Consider the following 14,487-nt stretch of genomic DNA (forward strand, 5'->3'; position numbering starts at 1 on the left):
GAGTGAAGTCTCAAGAGATGACTTGGGGGAGATATATATGCATGCAGTTCTGGATTTTGGTGCAGAAATAAAGTGTTTGTGAACTTACTCTTCATTTGATAGAAAGAATCTTAGTTTTCAGCTGATTTCAAGTGTGGCCATGACCCAGAACAGTGTTTGAGAAGATAAATACCTATGATTTGATTGTACACATGAGATTCAGCTAAGTCTTCCCTGTTTTTGTATGTACTCATTGCCAGTCTACTTGAAGTACCTCTTTTATTTGACTCATTACATGAACTCCCTGAAAGTTGTAATTGCAGTTCATATTTGTATCCTGTTTAGTACAGTGCTACGATCGTGTTAGCTTTTCAGTGACATTTAATGAAATAAATTACAGTTAACGTCTTTCATTAGGAATAATAGCATTATTTTTTCTTAAAAGGTTCTGCTAAACATTGTGCATGCATTCTCAGTACTTTCACTGTCTTTATGAGGAAAACTGTCTCAAAATCCTGGAAGCACTTTTCTGTACTCCTTCTCACAGGAACAATGCCACACATTTATTTGTGGATCTATTCTATATCTTTCCTTCTTGATTGTGAACTCTTACCTTGCCCATTTGTTTTAAGTGACATTTTGAGATTAGAAGATTTTTCATTCAAGTCATGAAGTAAACTCTAACCAGCTTTTTCAGCTGGCTTCTTAGTAGTGGAAGTAGAAGTAGTAACCATAGTCGATGATGATAACAATAACTATTTTGTAAAACAGTTGCAGTTCAAACAGAATTATTAACTATTTCCTGATAACAGCAGATTAGAGAGAGGCAGATTGAACTGCCTATTTTACAGATAGTCACTTTGGCGTATTTGTTTGTTTAAGCAGTTATGTATACCAAAAAATGATATGCTTTAAACTTTCATGAGGTTTTGACAAGTTAAATGCCTTTGTTCATACCACGAAGTTGTTGAGATTGTAGCCTAGGGTAGTCAGTTTAAGTTCAGAGCATCTGCCCAGTATTTAGCTCAGTGGTTCTGCCACCTGCCTTGCAAGCGCAAGGTCTCGAGGTTGATTCCCGATACCAAAAAAACCCCGCAAAAAACAGAGCATTTATTTTTCAGTATTGGGGTTGAACCTTGGTCCTCACACATTAGGCAAGCACTCTACCACCACCAAGCTACATAGCCTTCAGAGTATGTTGTTACCCATGTATGCCGCTAAGGGGGAGAAAGACTGAGGTCTAAGGCTTCTGTTTTGAAACATTGGTTTTTCTGTTTTGCTTGCTATTTCCTACCCAACATGGTGGTACATGTCTATAATTTCAGCCCTCTAGAAAGCTGAGGTAGGAATACCACAATTTTGAGGCCACTCTAAGCAATTTTTAATGAGACCCTATTTCAAAATAAAAGGGGCAGTGTTTTACAACCCCATGGGTGTCTAATAATTCTTTTGTAGGGAAGCAAATTTAGTAAAAAAGCAAATGAAAATATTTTATAAACAGTGTTCAATGAAATTGGTATTCACTCATTATCTGTACCATTTTATCCCTGCTAAATTGTCAATTCTGTTTTAATGTTTTTCATGCTGTGACCATATCTTATTTTTATGAGTAATTATAATTGTACTGAGTATATAATTTTTGTACTTTTCCCCACCGAGCCTTGTATGCATTTCCCCAACGGTCGAATGGTCTTCATAATTATAATTTTTTTTTTTTTTTTTTTTTTTTTTGGTACCGGGGATCGAACTTGGGTCCTTGCGCTTGCACAGCTGGCGGCAAAACCACTGAGCTAAATCCCCGGCCCTCATAATTGTAATTTTTAATGCCTTCACAGATCTAATTGACATGCTGTTTCACCATTTAATTAACCATTCTTCTGTGGGATAAATGGCCTTTTCCCTTGAGTTACTTTCTTTAGGACAAATTCCCAGGAGTTAGGTCACACAGTTAAACAGAATGAACATTTTACTGGCAAAGAAATGGTTTTTTACTAATTGAATGTTGATACTTTAAAGTTACATTATTTCTGTCCTTTTCTTTCCTGATACATTAGTAACTGGGATATTGGAATGAATGGAAGTAAATAAGCATACAGATAATCTAGAAAGCCTTACAGTTTGAGTGGGAAATACATAATTATTTTTTCCCCAAATTCACCACCCCATTTTGTTGTATTTTGACAAAGTGGTGGAGAACTAGCAGAGGAAATGTGGGGAAATTGATATTAAAACCCTGGCTGTGATAAATTGAAAGTTAACTTTAGAAGAAAAATTTAAGAAAAGTATGATTATTCTTCATGATTAGTTGTTGAATTACACCTTTAATTCATTTGTCCTTAGCTATATCTGTCTCTAAAAGGCTAATTAATGGTTATGGTAACTTAATAGTGTACAGAAGAACTGCCAGTATATGATCATGTAATTCTATTTTCTTTTTTTTTGGGTACCGGGGATCGAACTCCGGTCCTTGTGATTGCGCAGCGAAACCACTGAGCTAAATCTCTGGCCCATGATCATGTAATTCTATCAGTATTGTGATAAATTATTTTATCTCTGTTCTAGAGATGAGAATATGGAGGCTCATACTGAAATTGGACCTTTCTCCAAAACAATGGAATCTGCGCTTAACTGCACCCTATCTTTGAGGTTTCAAGCTGAAACTGGATTCATATCAATCATTCATATTAGGTAGCAGAGTTTCACATTGGCTAGGAGTTCAGTAGATAAAATCTTGCACTTTGTTCAAAATTGAGAGTTTCTAAGTAACCAAAATTACTTTGTGAGCCTGTGTGGTAGTTCACATCTGTAATCCCAGCACTCTGGGAGGCTGAGGCAGGAGGATCCCAAATTTCAGCCCAGCCTGGGCAATTTAGTGAGGCCCTGTCTCAAAATAAAAATGGGGATGTATGTAGCTCATTGTGAGGGCCCTGAGTTCAATCACCAGTGTGGGGCGGGTGGGGTGTCGACTAGGACATCTAGGCAGTACAAGGTTAGAATGGTTAACAATCCCAGAGGTATGCTTTTTTTCCACTTGAAGATTTATAATTAAAGAACAGAAATTCAAAACTGTTCCAGTTTCGAAGCTATGACGTTGGTTGATAGCTTACTAAAAAGCATATAGGAGAGCCAGGCGTGGTGGTGCATGTCTGTAGTCCCACATACTCAAACAGCTGAGGCAAGAGGATCACTTGAACACAGAAGTTTGAAACTAGCCCAGGTAACATAGTAAGACTTTATCTTAAAAAAAAGAAAGTTTCTAAATTTAAATTGAAACCTCATTATTTAAATGAATATTCCCCGCCTTTGTTGATTAAAATCAACTTCAATTACATTTTCTTAAGTGGACCTGCATAGAAAACATCTTGGCTATTTCCAAGACAAAAGTTGAATAATTTTACATACATTTCATTTTAAATTGTTATGTTGGTGCTGTTTTGGCATTTAAAACCATTAATCTTGACCCATAATTTCTGTCCTGAGGCAAATGAGAATCAGATGCTCACATCTGGACCATTTGTTAAAACTTTTATCTTAGGGCCGGGGATTTAGCTCAGTGGTTCCAGCGCCTGCCTCAGAAGCGCAAGGTCCTGCGTTCAATCCCCAGTACCAAAAAAAAACAAAAAACAAAAAATAACCAAAACTTTTAACTAATTTAGTGTAGACTAAAAGAACTTTACCCCTCCCCCCCAAAAAAACCCTTTATGATTGACTTTTAAGCTGTACATATTTAATGTTTGAGCTAAGTATGCACCTGTGAAATCATCACCACTGCCAGGTTCATAACTATAGCCATCACCTCTGAAAAATTCCTTCTTTTATTATTTTTTATGTATGGTATGTTGATATTTTAAAGTATGGCATTGTTAGTCTTATTTTTAACTTTGCTTAAGTGTTAATTAAGAGGATGAATTTGGCCAAGTGTGGTGGTGCACACCTATAATCCCAGTACTCAAGAAACTGAGGCAAGAGGATCACTGGAAGTTCGAAGCCAGTCTGGGCTACACAGTGAGTTCAAGGCCAGCCTGAACTACATAGGGAGACCCTGTCTCAAAAACAGACAGACAGAACTTATAGAAGAAAATGAACATTTTGAAGTATTTCCTATAATTAGAATAGGAACTTATATGCAAAAAATTTTTTTTAATCAAAAAAGTACCATTACTATTCAGCTCATGATATTTCTTGCTCCTTCATTTCAGGCTTGTTGGAAAAATTTATATTGCATTATCTTTTCCCTTATTCCTTGATTTATTATTAAAGGTGATACTGTACTTAAGAGTAACATAAGAAGCAAGTGGTGGTGCATGCCTGTAATTCCAGTACTGTACTCAAGTGACTGAGGCAGGAGGACTGTGAGTTTGAGGCCACCTGGGACTGCCTAGTAAGGCCCTGTCTCAAAGAGTAATGTAGGGCTGGGGATTTAGCGCAATAATGTAGCCTAACCAAGTGAAGTTAATCATACAATGCAAGGATGGTTCAATATTAAGGAATTGAAAGAAGAAAGATGCCTTTACCATACATAGATTCCTTCCCCTCATTTAAAGAAAGCTTTTGATAAAGCAGAAAACCTGTTCTAGTAAAAAGCAAGTTTGTGGTAGGTGGAAATACTGAAATTGTAAATCCAAAGTTTATGACTTAGAGTTGAGACTTAAAAGTGGTGAAGAACATCCAAGGACTCTGGGAATGCACAAGTGACTGTGTCTGGCATAAAGCCTTATAGTGAGAAATCAAACACCAGAAGCCCAGCCAAGCATAGGAATGAACAGTCAGTTGCTGAAGAGAGACACCTTCCCTGTTGTTTATCTGTTGTATAGATACTTATCTGATACTAGTTCCCCCAGATTCACTGTAAGAAAGCACTTCGTTTGCATATGTATCTTAACATTCCTTAAAGATTTAGGCCCTCCACAATTATCATTAGTAATTCATTTATTTTTCCCAGTGCTGAGGATCACACCTAGAGCATGCTAGGCAAGTGCCCCACCACTAATATATATGCCCAGGCAATTCTTATTTGAGGTTTCTAGAAAGGAAGGAAAAAACCCAAAAATATGTTATACTTAATTATTAAGCCCAAACAGTGTGAGGTTATTATAGCCCAGACTTCCCGGAAGCAGAATGTAAGAATTCCTTTCTGTGGCATGGAATATGTATTAGGTTTTTCTATTTTTATTTCATTTGATTGCTGTCAACAACCCTAGCAGCTGTACAGCATTGAATGCATGTTATACACAAGAACACTGTGATTTTTGAGGATTACCAAAGAACCTATTATCCAAAGGCCATGTTTTTTCTACCACTGCATCATACTACATATCAGAGCTGTCTAATTGAAAGATTATGTGAGCAACAAAAAAGGGCTACTTACGTAACTTTAAAAATTCTAGTAACCTTATTTACAAAGAAGGTAAAATTACTTTGATAATATATTTAATGTAGTATTAGCTGTTCCAACCTAAAAATCATGAAATTAATAATGAGTCGTCTTCCATTCTTTTTCTTATTTCTAAGTCTTTGAAACTTGGTACTATTTTACTTTTTTTTGGTACTGGAAATTGAACTTGGGTCTTTGTGCTTGTGAGGCAGGTGGTGGAACCTCTGAGGTAAATCCCTGGCCCGGTACTATTTTACTTTTATAGCACATCTCAATCTAGACTAGCTATGTTTCCAGTGCCAAATAGCCACACATGCCTAATGGCTATCATATTAGACAACACAGCCATGTGTTATGAAAATCTATGCAAAAATCTGTACTTAACAAAATGTACAACTTTGTGGTATAGGAGGAATCTTTACCTTACATACAGATTGACCAGAAGTTTTCTATAAAAGCCAGAATTCTGTGCATATTTATTGACATGACTCAGGAGCACATTTGCTCATAAACTCCAAAATATTTGTAATCCTATTGTCCTACTCACAAAAAGCTTCCAGAAAATAGTTAAAAGAAATAGATCAAACTCTAAGCTAGTTTGCTTATAGGCACTTCTTTCCACAGACTGAGAGGTGTTAACTCTTAGAAACCAGATTGAGTCAAACACATAAAACTTTGTTTCTAGCTCTGGTTTCCCTAAGGTTCTGATGATGTAGTAGGAGTGTGTAGTTTGATAGGTTTTTACAACCACCTCTCTTTCTCTTTTTTTTTGGCTACCGGGAATCCAACTCAGAACCTTACACTTTCGAGGCAGCCTTGGTGCCCCTGAGCTAAGTCCTCAGCCCTAACCACTTCTCTTTTGATTAGACATGATGAAGATTGTTTTCACTAGTTTGTAACTTAGTTACTTTTCTCGTTGGAACAGAGGGCTGGAGATTTAGCTCAGTGGTCCGGCCGCCTGCCTCGCAAACACAAGGTCCTGAATTCTATCACCGGTACCAAAAAAAAAATCTTGTTGGGACAAAATACCCGACACCCCAAATTAGAGGAAAGTTTATTTGGCTCACAGTTTGTCGTGGTTTCAGTTGGCTGGCTCCAAGGCAAGGTGGCATTGCAGAGGAGAAATAGTCTGTGTCAAAGCAGGGCAGGTTGAAGGCAACAAACAGCAAGTTCAAGCAATCTTAGCAGCTTCTTTCTGCCCCTTTTGTAGTCTGATCTAGGCTATCAGGCTTAGGGTGGGTGCCAAACAAATCAGTGGACCAATTTAGTAATCCTAGCATCACACCCTGTAGATCAGCCACCTCTGAAAAAGCCCCACCAATGACCGCATGAGGCTTTGGGGGGACATCTAGACATAAGCCATAACGGTAACTATTGCCAAGAATCAACTCCCAGTTAACTGGCAATGTCATGTTATCTTTGCAGTAAGGCAAACCCTTAACAGAAGCAGTCTGGCAATCAGGGATGTTGTCCAGGGGATTCATCCCATCATAGAAGAGCTGGATCTGTGGTAGTCTTACTACACCTGAGGCTGCATTTTTGGGGGGGCGGGGGAGTGGTTTTCCACCCCAAAAGCAGAAGCTATTGGTCCCTCTGGCGAGTCTTCAGCCTGAGGGAACAGTTGAACTAAAATACTACGGGTCACAGAACTTGTTTTTTTGTTTTTTGTTTTTTGTTACTGGGCATTGAACTTGGGTCCTTGCGCTTGCGCAGCAGGCAGCCAAACCACTGAGCTAAATCCCCAGCCCTGGGTCACAGAACTTAAGGAGAGCCCTAGCATTGGTAAGCTGGCACACGTGGTGGTGGTGGTGGGAGTACTGGAAATTGAACTCAGGATCTTTGCCCTGAGCTGTATCCCCAGTCCTTTTTATGTTTTGAGACTAGGTCTCAATTACCCAGACTGGGCTTAAACTTGTGATCCTGTTGCCTTAGCCTACTATGCCCAGCTGGTAAGCTCTTTTAAAGTTTAAGAAATAAATATGTTTAAAAAAAGAGAAATACTCCTAGCATACAACTTAACTAAATAATGTAATATGAATTTTTAAAAAATTTTTAAACTTCTAAAGTTGCAGTTAACTTGATGGTTACCTTACTAATTGAAAGGTGAAACTGGGCACATGTATTTTTGCATTGGGCAAACTTATTTTTACTTAATAGAATATAATTAGCAAAAATTAATAGCCTTTTAAAATTTAAGTTTTTTCAGTCTGACAGTAACGGGAGTGTTTTTGGGAGGGTTGGACTTAGATAAATAGAGTTATATGAACATTCAGTTACAACATACCTTTAAATATTAAAATCATCAATGTTGGAAAATACCCTTTAGTTACTTCCAACATGTAGTTGAATAATGATACCCTGGTGGGTAGCTGTGTAATAATACCTTATACTTTAATGGTCTAGTATAGCATTTTCTTATCTGCTATTTTATTTGCCTTTCAACACCTCTGTTGTCTTCACTTAACATAATGAGGAAAGCAAGGCTCTGCAGTGACTTGTCAAAGGTTCCATGGTAGCTAATACATTAGCAAAAGAATAAGGATCCAATCACATCTTCCAGTATCAGGCCCAGCCTTCTTTTTTCCACAGTAGGTTCCCTTTGACTCTTTAGGAACATGGATCTCCAGCTGGACTAGAATCTCTTTCATTTGCCCAACTGTTCTTTGCATCTTACCTTTGCTGAAAGTGGGCCTTTCAGATTTACTGTTACTCTGATTCAGCTAAGAGATGGTCTTAAATTGAGAGAGGACGGAAAATTTTGTATTAAATTAATTATTTTTTGTACCCTGACATGCTATCAGCGTTGTACTTTTCTCAGTTAAGTTCTGGAGTAAAATTTGTATGCAGTCCCTCACATGTTCTTCTTTCCTTTGTTACAAATAATATAGTCTTATTTTCTTTGTACATGAATCACACAATGAGCCTGAATCACATAATGAGATCCTGACTCCCCAAAACAAAACAAAAAATAACTGTTCTTGCTAAACTGTATGTCATCTGGGCACAGTGGCACAAGCCTGTAAATCCCAGCACTGTGGGAGGCTGAGGCAGGAAGATTGCAAGTTCAAGCCCAGCCCAATTTAACAAGACCCTGTTTCAAAATAAGAAATGGGGGCTGGAGATTTAGCTCAGTGGTTCCGCTGCCTGCCTCACAAGCATAAGGACAGGAATTCGATCCCCAGTACCAAAAAAAAAAAAGTCAAAATAAGAAATGGGCCAGGGATGTAGCTCAATGCCAAGGCCCTGGGTTGAATCCTCAGTACCTCCAGGGGAAAAAAAATATGTTCTGCTCTGAATTTAGCATTTCTCTCCTCTAACTTAATCTCCCCCTAGTGTCCTCTCTCTGTCTATAATTCTAGGTGTTATCCTGAATAGTGCTTTTCCCTTATTCTCCACATGTCATCAATCACCAATCCTGTTTTCTTTTTTTTAAATTTTTTTTGGTACCAGGGATTAAACTCGGGTCCTTCTGAATCCTGTTTTCTAATTTGAAATATCTTTTAAATACCACCCCATCCCACTCCTCCCCCAACCCTTTCGATTCCTAATTATATTCTACATTAGGCTACCACCATCTCAAATTTTATAAGTAAACTTGCTGCGTTTTATTCTCACCATTTTTCTCATTGTAGCCAGTGATTCCCTCCCCCCAATTTTTTGGTTTTTTTGAGACTGGGTCTCACCGTGCAGTTTAGGCTGGCCTTGAATTCACAGCAATCCTCCTGCCTCAGCCACCAGAGTGGCTGCTTGTGCTGCCACACAGGGTGTGTCTAGTGAATTTTTAATTTGATTCAAGTAAAATTTACATATAGAGTGTCTGTTGTGTACTTGCCATTGTTACATTCACTTTGGCACCCTTTGAGGTTGCCCCTTATTAAAACTATTATCCCATGGGGCAGGTGGGGGGAGCCATTGTCACACAACTAGTAAGTAGTAGAGCATCCTTCACTTCAAGCTCAGAGTCATTTGCCTAAGCGTGGTGCCTGTGTGCAGACCTGGATGTTTTCCTTCTTTCTAGTTGTTTGAGGGTAGCCCTTTCCCCTCACATAATTGCCTGCCTGCCTGCCTGCCTGCCTGCCTTCTTTCCTTTCTTCCTCTCTTTCTCTTTTTCTCTCTTGCTTTTTGTTGGTTTGTGTGTTTGTTTGTTTTTTGAGACAGGATCTCACTGTGTAATTCAAGCTGGCCTGGAACTCACTTTGTAGGCCAGGCAGGCCTCGAATTTAGAGCAATCCTCCTGCCTCAGCCTCCCAAGGACTAGGATTACAAGTGTGTACCATCACTCCTGGCTAATTGCATTCTTTTTAAATCTTGTAATTACACTTCTGTTCTTTACCTTTCTTTTGCCACCCTCATAGTAAGTTTTTAAAACTTTAGAAAAAAAGCAACTTGTAAATGCCCTCATTTGTGGACAATTTATCATAGAGGATTGTTCTCAAATAGCACTTGTCTGGGATGTTTATCAATATAAATGTTCACTGTTGCTTTCTTTCGCAGCTAAAAAATGGTTCTATCTTTTAGCATCATGTTTGCTTGTATGGGAAAAAAAATCAATACTAGTCACAGAGAACTGTTTATTTTCTCTTTCATCAGTTTTCTATTTTTGTGACATGCTTAGCATATTGCAGTATTGCATGAAGAGGTAATTTCATTATTTGGACATACTTTTCCACATTGGTTCATCCAGTTGTTTAGCTTTGTGCGGGTAGGTGTTGAAGCATCATTCATTTTGAAAATGAATGTTCCTTGAAATAGGAAAAGGTCCAGAAGGGTAGGGGTGGTGGGAGGAGATGAGGAAAGGAAAGAATGGAAAGGAAAAATTATGAGAAAAGAAAAAAAAATGGAAACAAAGTCTATGTAAATAGGGAAGGGTGGAGGGGTGAAGGATGCACAGATAATGGGGAAAAAATAAGAACCAAGATACATCATGTACAGGTACAAACACCCAAAGATAAATGTAAATGTATTGTATACCTAAAATGTACCAATAAAAGAATTTAAGTAAAAAATAAATAAAAGAAAAAAAAAGAATATTGGCATACCTGTGTTTTATTTTTATATCTCTCCATACTGTATATTCAAACTCATTGACTTCATTTTTTGGTACTGGGGATTGAACTCAGGACCTTGCACTGGGAGGCAGGCACTGTGCCACTGAGCTAAATCCCTGGCCCTCATTCTCAGTGACTTTGAATGAATCTGTATTTAGAATTGAGTTGAAACTTTATGATAAAACTAAGGAATGTTTTGATTTTCTGTGACCAAATACTGGGAATTTTTGGGTTTTGGGTTTTGTTTTTGATTTTTGTTTTATGGTGCTGGAGATCCAACTCATCATCATGCGTACTGGGCAAGTACCCTACCACTGAGCTGTGTATGCTTCAGTCCCTATGACCCAAGACATTACAGATGTTTGATAGTTCAAAAAGTGGTTTTTATGGGCTCAAATCACACTCGAGGGAAAAGATTTTCTTCTTTAAAGTGTTCAAGATGTGGTTCAGGATCCAGCTAGAAATAACACTTAAATACCAGTTTCATAAAAATTAAGAAAGGAGCTAGACTTGGTGGCATATACCTATAATCCCAGCACTCAAGAGGCTGAGGCAGGAGGATCACTGCAAGCTTGAGGCCAGCCTGGTCTACATAGTGAGTTTAAGGACCAGCCTTGGTGAGACTGTGTTCTCCCCCCGCCCCCCAAAATCAAAAAGGTCACCATAACAGTGATGGTATAAAGGCATGTCATAGCCTTCTTCTGTGGCACATACTCCTTATCCATCATCTGAGCATCTGTTGAATTTGTCAAATTGTACACAACTTGAGTAGCTTCCCCACCCTTTGAAGTACATTCATATCACACAGCTTCTAACAAAAATAACACCTTATATTGCAGTTGGTGCTTTAAGTGGGCATTTGTAACTGTTGATTTTTGGATCATTACATATGATATATCTGAAGTTAAGTGGATAAATTGTTAGTGGTATACTCATTTTCCACAGGAAAGGTTAATATTAACTTAAACATAGTCACATGTCTATTTAAACAGCAGATCCAGAACTTGACACTAATTAATATTCCTGTATTATAATTATCATTACTGTTCACTAAATACCTTCTTTATCTCTAACATGTCTAGGCATTATCTTTTATCCTTGTCTTTCCTACCAGGTAGTTCTTATTATCACTCACTATACCTGTTGAAAAATTAGGCCTAGACCAAAGAAAAAAGAGGCCGGAAAGGAGAAATGATTTTCTAAAATCCACATAGGTCATAAGAAACAGGACAAAGATTCATACTAAATCTCTCAGTCTCCATCACTCCACTTTTTCCTGCTTTATTGTTGCTTGAAATATGTGGAGCATGGCTAGTGTTGAGGGTTTGTGGGCAGTGAAGAGTGCAGGAGCTGGGTAGTAATCTGTAAACAGTATTCTTTTTTTTTTTTTTTTGGTACCAGGGATCGAACTCAGGGCCTTGTGCTTGTGAGGCAGGTGGTGGAACCACTGAGCTAAATCCCTGGCCTTGTAAACAGTATTCTTGAGGCTGGATTTTGCCTTCTTTCAGCTTTCCGTTGGAAACAGCATATAGTTCAGTGTTGCAGCTGAACTCCTCCAGTTTTATCCTGCCAAGTGCTGAATGTTAAAACACATCTCACTGCTAAGCTCTCCTCAGGCCTTTGGTGTTCTTGCTTTAAAGGCAGGTGGGCTAAAGAAAAGCTCCCACTAGGTTGTTGCATAATGTACACAACACAAACAGTACAAGACAACTGTCAATTCCTTCCTTCCCTTCTCTCCCACCCTCTCCAGAAAGCTGGGCCCCAGATGGAAGAGCTGGAAATGTGTCAAATGTTCTCTGAAGGCCATTGAGAAAACACTGTCAGGGACAAAAAGGCGAGCGCAACAGCTTTTTTTTCAGTCCACTAATCAGACAAGATGACCATCAATTTCACAAAGAAAATACCCTTAACAGAGGACAAGAGCTGGCAGCGCTGCCCATGTGGTCCTCAGAATACTACCTGTTTCTGTACTAGGATTTGTGGGCTGGAAACTCGGCTTCCTTGACTTTCTTTATTCATTGAAGACTAAAGCATAATGGGGCTCAGTGATTCTGCTGCCTACCTTGCATCCTCAAGGTCCCGAGTTCGATCCCTTGTACCAAAAAAAGACCAAAGCATAAAGATAATATTTGGGAACATTTTTCTCATTAGAAAGGGTCCCATGAATGTGCAAAGGTGTGCCCAGTTGTATCATAAATGAACGCTCTGGTGTTTCATCTTTATATCTGTCTCTCTCAGAAAGCAAGCTTTGACCGAACATTCACATTTGAACCTTTGCTGCCCATTCCCTTGCATTTTCACTTGAATTCAGCAGTTACTGGAGATTGAATATGTGGTACTTAAATGAAAATTTTCTAATTACTGAGAAAAATATAATTCAGTTTAAAGGTGACTAACCTATTATCAACCAAGTTTTTAAGAAATCCCCTTTGGGGCAAAACTACTTAATTTTTTTTTTTTAGTCCAGGTGTGATGGCACACACATGTAATCCAAATGTTTGGGAGGCTGAGGCAGGAGAAATCCAAGTTTGAGGCCAGCCATGTTGCCCAGGCTGGCCTTAAACTCCTAGAGCTAAGAAATCCTCCTCCCTTATTGCAGTGAGTAGCTAGGACTATAGGTGATGGTGGTAGTTACCATCCAGTCCAATGAAAAACAAACTTCTTAAAGATATATATAAGCTTTTTTTTTCTTTTTGTACTGGGGATCGAACTCAGGACCTTGTGCTTGTTAGGCAGGCACAGCACCACTGAGCTAAATCCCTGGCACTGTATATTAGCATTTTTAAAAAATTCATGTGAACCAAAACCTAATTTTAAATTAATCTAATTTCTCTCTGGAATTTTGTGCCCCCCCCACACACTTTTTTTTTTTTTTTTTTTTTGGTACCAGAGATCGAACTCGGGTCCTTGCGCTCGCACAGCAGGCAGCAAAACCACTGAGCTAAATCCCCAGCCCCACACACACACTTTTAAAGACAGGGTCTCACTATGCAGTTCAGGTTGGCCTTGAACTCACTATGTAGCATAGGCTGGCCTTGCAGCAATCCTCCTGCCTCATCTTCCTTAGTGCTGGAATTACAGGTGTATGCCACCATCCCTGGCTTGTTGCCCTTTAAAGTTATCAAACAGCTGCTTGTTGTGAATTAGCCACATGAGTGAAATAGCCTGTATATAGTTTAGAATCAGCTCTACTTTTCATCTTTTTTTTTTTTTGGTACTGGGGAATGAACTCAGGTCCTTGTGCTTGCGAGGCAGGCACTGGAACCACTGAGCTAAATCCCCGGCCCACTTTTCATCTTTTTTAAAGTAATATATCATAGGTGATATTTATATGCCAGATGTTAAAGATATTGACTCCATCTTTTTTCCTAGTGTAGTTGGCATATATACTATTTCATTATAGTAGTATTTTATATACAACTGATTATGATTCTATTTCTGTATCATGCAATTGTAGCCTTGTGTATTTGTTGTTTTGTTTTGTTGAAGCCTGCTGGATTAGATAGTTCCTATATTAGTTCTTTTTCTCAAGTCAAGAAAGAATGCATTTGAGGTAAGTCAAGCTTCTAACCTGTTGTCTTTTCTCCAAATCACTACTTTCAGTTCACATCATCCCCTGTCCTTCCCTTATTGCAATGCTAGGGTTGACAGAGTAATCCATACTGGGTGGCTCATGACAACAGAAATTTATTTGCTCACAGTTTAGGAGATCAGAAATCTAAAATCAAAATCAAGGTATCGGCAGAGCTGACTACTTCTTGGGACCCTTAGAGGGAGAAATTGGTTTCATGGCTGTCTTCTAGCTTCTGGTGGTGGTTAACAATTCCTTGGCAGTCCTTGGTTTGTAGATTTATTGCTCCCATCTCTGCCTTTATTATCACATCACATGGTTGTTTCTCTGTCATTTTCTTCACATCCATTTCCCTCTGTAGATGTGTCTCTTCTCTTTAATGATGCCATTCAGATAGGTTTTGGAGCCCATCCAGATAATCCAGCATGATCTTCCCCTCTGAAAAGCCTTACTTTAGTTACATCTTCAAAGATCCTTTTCCCAAATAGGGAACATATCTTTTTGGGAGCAAACAT

The 14,487-nt window shown here is 38.6% G+C and overlaps 1 protein-coding gene across 14 annotated transcripts in view; it reads left to right on the plus strand.

Moving 5' to 3' along the window:
• The window catches only part of Cbfa2t2 (CBFA2/RUNX1 partner transcriptional co-repressor 2), a 134,954-nt gene that overhangs the window by 70,313 nt on the left and 50,154 nt on the right, over window positions 1-14,487 (plus strand). The window lies entirely within an intron of this gene.

This window comes from Heterocephalus glaber, unplaced genomic scaffold (genome assembly GCF_053883595.1).
Source record: "Heterocephalus glaber isolate CG9 unplaced genomic scaffold, H.glaber_assembly_v1.0 deba00001532, whole genome shotgun sequence".
NCBI classification, from domain to species: Eukaryota; Metazoa; Chordata; class Mammalia; order Rodentia; family Bathyergidae; genus Heterocephalus; species Heterocephalus glaber.